Genomic DNA, 5228 nt, shown 5'->3' on the forward strand with positions numbered 1-5228 from the left:
AAAAAAAAAAAAAAAAATTAGGCATGACTGTGCACGCCTATAATCCCAGCTTTTCAGGAGGCTGAGGCAGGAGGATCACTCGAACCCAGGAGGCAGAGGTTGCAGTGAGCTGAGATGGCACCACTGCATTCCAGTCTGGACCCTAGAACAAAACCCTCAAAAAATAAAAAAAATAAAGTGATGCTTACACTATGCTATAGTCTATTAAGCATATAATAGCATGTCAAAAAGATACTTTAACTTACAAATAATGTATTGCTACAAGATGCTAACAATTATCTGAACCTGCAGTGAGCCGTCTTTTTGCTCATGGAGGATGCTGCCTCAATGTTGATAGTTGTTAACTGATCAGGGTGGTGACCCCTGAAGGTTGGAGTGGCTGTGCAGTTTTTTAAGACAACAGTGATGTTTGCTGCATCAACTGATTCTTCCTTTCGCAAAAGCATCTGATGCTGTTTGATAGCATTTTACCCATAGAAGAACTTTTTCAAAATAGGATTCAGTCCTCTCAAATCCTACCACTACTTTACTGGCTACATTTATGTATTATTCTAAATAATTAGTTGTTATTTCAACAGTGTTCACAGCATCTTTATTAGGAATAGACTCCATCAAGATACATAGCAGGAAGCTGTTGAGATCCCACCTGGAAAGGAACAATATATAGTATAGCTGCCCCTGAGGTGGGGATAAGCACAAAAACCCACCTGTTTTCCTGGATACTTTCCTGCTATTAACAAAAGCCTTAAGCCACTGATGGAAAGTTAAGAAACATTTTCTCGGCAGAAAATGCTTTTATGGGAGGAATAGAAGCAAAACCTCCCTGCCTCAGAAGGAAGGAAAAAGACAAAGATCTTTCATTTCTGGAGAAAATGTAGAAGCACAAATCTTAATTAAGAGGAGAGAGACAGAAAATAATTTGGCACCTAGCATCCTCCACTGATACTACTACTGGGAGAGGAGTAGGAAATTCCTGCTGAAGACCAATCATAAATACATGAGGGGCAGGGATAGGAATGCTAAGAAGGACCCAATTCTGAGGCCAGGTGTGCAAAGCCTGCCTAAGACTGAGGTTAGGCTAAGACAACAAAGATTCCTTATTGTCTGTACCATAAGCCTAGCATAGACTAACAAGAAAATGCAGTTTGCCTCTGGGGGAGGGGCAGGAGCATGGAGAGAGAACATCTTGAGATCAAAGGCATACAGAGACAGCTGGAAGGTGGAGAGGGAGCTGGAACGTTGAGAAAAATACCCTCTGGCATTCCTTTAAACACATAGGAGCAGCTCACTGCTAGAGGAATTTGAAATCTGTGATGTGCTGCAGACAACGGTAAGAAAACATTAACTCAACTTCTTACAATACTGACTCAACTTCCCATACCAGCCTAACAGGCATATATTTATAACAAGACATAAATACTGTTCACCTCACTTTGTTTTTTTCTACACACAATAAATGAAATTCAATATTAGAAGCCTCAGGAAAGAAAAAAAGTGAAGAAAAACACCTTGTCAAGAGATAAAGCAATTAACAGAACAAGACTTGGAGGTGACTCAGCTATTTGTCAGTCAAGGACTAACATTACTATGTTGAAGGATATAATGAAATAGGTGGACAACATACACTGATGAAGGGTATTTTAGCAGAGATGAAAGCTATAAAAGGATAAATGGAAATGCTAGAACTAAAAAGCATATCAGAGATGAAAATCCGTTCAACAGGTTCATTAGTAGAATGGAGATAGCTGAGGAAAGAGTCAGTATATTGGAAGATATATTTAAAAAGTCATTGTGAAACACAGAAAAAAAATGACAAAAATAAATAAATAAATAAAAGGACCAGGTGCAGTGGCTCATACCTGTAATCCCAGCACTTTGGGAGGCTGAGGTGGGAGGTCAGGAGTTTGAGACCAGCCTGGCCAACATGACAAAACCCTGTCTCGAGTTCAAGACCAGCCTGACCAACATTTGAAACCCCATCTCTACTAAAAATACAAAAATTAGCCAGGTGTGGTGGTGCATGCCTATACTCCCAGTTACTCAGGAGGCTAAAGCAGGAGAATCACTTGAACCCAAGAAGTGGAGGTTGTACTGAGCAGAGATCTTGCCATTGCACTCCAGCCTGAGAGACGAGAGTGAAACTCTGCCACTAAAACAACAACAAAAAACTAATAAAAACAGTGTTCAGGAGCTATGGAATAATAACAAGCAGTCTAACATAAGTGTAATAGAAGTCCTGGAAAGAGAAGAGGAAACAGGAAATAATATTTTAGGAGATAATGGCAAAGAATTTTTCAGAAATAGTAACAAAACATCAAACCACAGATCCAACCAGTTTAGAAAACCCCAAACAGGATAAATATCAAAACCAATTAAAGCAGCCAGAGGAAAAAGGAAACACACTCAGAAGAACAAAGATAAGAATTTTTTTTTTTTTTTTTTTTGAGACAGAGTCTCGCTCTGTCACCCGAGCTAGAGTGCAGTGGAGCATCTCGGCTTACTGAAACAACCTCTGCCTCCTGGGTTCAAGTGATTCTCCTGCCTCAGCCTCCTGAATAGCTGGGATTACAGGCGCGCACCACCATGCCCAGCTAATTTTTGTATTTTTAGTAGACACGGGGTTTCACCATGTTGGTCAGGCTGGTCTTGAACTCCTGACATCATGATCTGCCCGCCTCTGCCTCCCAAAGTGCTAGGATTACAGGTGTGAGCCACCATACCTGCCCAAATACAAGAATTATAGCATAGTACTCATCAAAACAACAGTGACATCTTTAAAGAAATAATCCCCAATTCTGTATTCTGTGAATAAATCTTTGAAAAATAAAAGGTGAAATAAAGACCTTTTTAGACAGACAAAAGCTGAGAGAATTCATTGCAGCAGACCTGATATAAAGGAAGTTCTCCAGACAGAAGTATGATACCAGATAGAAACTTGGATACATACATACTTCTAAGGTAGGAGTATCAAATAAATTATGGACATATTTTTAAAGCAACCCACACCAGAAATTATTCAAAAATAAAAATAAAAGATTTTTTTGGGTTAAAGAATTTAGTCTAAAGCAAATATATTACCACTGTATTCTGGAGGTTATTACACACATAAAAGTAACGTGTATGAAAATGGCATGAAGATGCAAGAGAAATTGGAAGTATATTGCTGTAAAGTTATTCTAAGTATACATGAAGTGATATACCATTTGAAGTTTTATGGTATAAGTAGAACATGCATACTGTAAAACCTGGAGAGGTCACTGAAACCTTTTTTTAAAATAAAGAGCTATAACTAATAAGCCAATAATGGAGATAAAAGTCAAGAAAATAATCCAAAAGAAGGTGGGAAAAAAGAAAATGGGACAAGTAGAAAATAGCAAAATGGTGAGTTTAAATTCAATTACTCAATGCAGTATATAATAACATTAAAATGTAAACTAATCCCCAATTAAAAGACAGACATCAGATTGAATAAAGAAGCAAGACCCAACAATCTTCAAGGTGGCTGACTAGAGGCATCTGGTACTCACTTTCTCCATAAAGAACCAAAATAATGAATAGATAATGTTTGAATAGATTATCTAAAAGAGGACACTAAAATTCAACAGAGAAGTGACAGGAAACACCTAAAACAAGGAAGGAGAGGGAACTGAGGCGGCCTGCTCAGTTGGGATTGGCTGGAAGCCTGTAGAGACTCCCCAAAGAAGGGAAAGGGTAAGGGATAGACCCCCAGCAGTCCACATTTCCATTGCAGACTCCTACAATCCTAACCACAGAAGAGACCCCCTCAATCCCTGTGGACCTTGAGACTAACATAGGGAGCTTCTTGAATACCATGTGATGGTATTGCTCCAGAAAGGAAGCTAAGGCTGAGTCTCACATACCCTAAGTTCTAAGCAGCTACAGCAAGGTACCATTTTGAGAGCCAGCACCTCCATGCACCACCAGGCAGCTTGGGGACAGGTTCGCCTAGACTGGCTCTGCACCCCCTAGTCACTGAACACATTGTCAGGGGCCCTGGGGATTGCCCAGCTCAGGCCACCACCATTGACACCTGAGCACTCCTCCCAGGATCCTGAGGTCAGGCCCACCCAACTTGCCACTACCATCACAGATGGCACCCACCTATATATGCCACCCTGTGAGCCTGGGGACTGGCCCTCCCAGCCGGTCACAGCCACTGCCAACACTAGCATAGACCACTTGGGAACCAAAGAACTGTCCCACTACTGCTACTGTCTTGGCTTATGTTATGCTGACTATCCAGTGGCCGGACAAACTGCCTACCTGCTCAACCCACCACTGTCACTACCCAGCACCCAAGCAAGCCAACTGGAGGCCCAAACATGAGCCTGCTAACATACCAGTGACAGCATACCCCACCCAGGAGCCCAAGGACAGGCATGCTCAGCCTACTCCTGCCATCACTGAGAACTGAGGACTGGCCTACCCGTGTCCCCATCCACATCAAAACTTCACAGCCTCTACTAAATGGACCCAATGCCACTGAGAAAATCACTGACACTGTTTACAACAACAACAACAAAAATACCATACAGAAACTACGCTATTGCACACCCAGAATCAAAGCCAAAGTGCCCTACCCAACCAACACCACATCTACGTCTTCAGGAAAAAGTCCTCCACTATGAAAGCACATCCAAAAAAAAAAAAAAAAAAAAAAAAAGAAGTGACTGTTAGACCAGATGTGCTAAGAACAATGTAAGGATGAAACAAACATGAAAAAGCAAGGAAATAATGACACCTTCAAAGGCACACAATAATTCTCCAGCAATGAAAAAGAAATTTATGAAATCCTAGAAAAAGAATTCAAAATAATGATATTAAAGAAGCTCAGTGAGCTAAAAGAGCACACAACAAACACAAGAAAATAATGAGAAATTTACTGAAAACATAAAAATCACGAAAAAAGAAAACCCACCAAATTTTGGAACTGTTGAATTCACTGAATGAAATATACATATTTAAAAGCTTCAAAAATAGATTAAATCCTCCGGGTGTGGTGGCTCACACCTGTAATCCCAGCACTTTGGGAGACTGAGGTGGGCAGATGACCTGAGGTCAGGAGTTGGAGACCAGCCTGGCCAACATGGTGAAACCCCATCTCTACTAAAAATATAAAAAAATTAGCCGGGCGGCTGGGCGCGGTGGCTCAAGCCTGTAATCCCAGCACTTTGGGAGGCCGAGGCGGGTGGATCACGAGGTCAAGA

At 41.0% G+C, this 5228-nt stretch overlaps 1 long non-coding RNA gene across 1 annotated transcript in view; it reads left to right on the forward strand.

Moving 5' to 3' along the window:
• Positions 1-2746, forward strand: part of LOC108314335 — a 7193-nt gene extending 4447 nt beyond the window's left edge. The window contains exon 3 of the long non-coding RNA XR_001829419.1: positions 2736-2746. This is a non-coding gene — a long non-coding RNA (uncharacterized LOC108314335). The remainder of the gene's footprint in view (positions 1-2735) is intronic.
• Positions 2747-5228: the final 2482 nt, after the last annotated feature.

Source organism: Cebus imitator, unplaced genomic scaffold (assembly GCF_001604975.1).
Source record: "Cebus imitator isolate Cc_AM_T3 unplaced genomic scaffold, Cebus_imitator-1.0 Scaffold150, whole genome shotgun sequence".
Lineage (NCBI taxonomy): Eukaryota > Metazoa > Chordata > Mammalia > Primates > Cebidae > Cebus > Cebus imitator.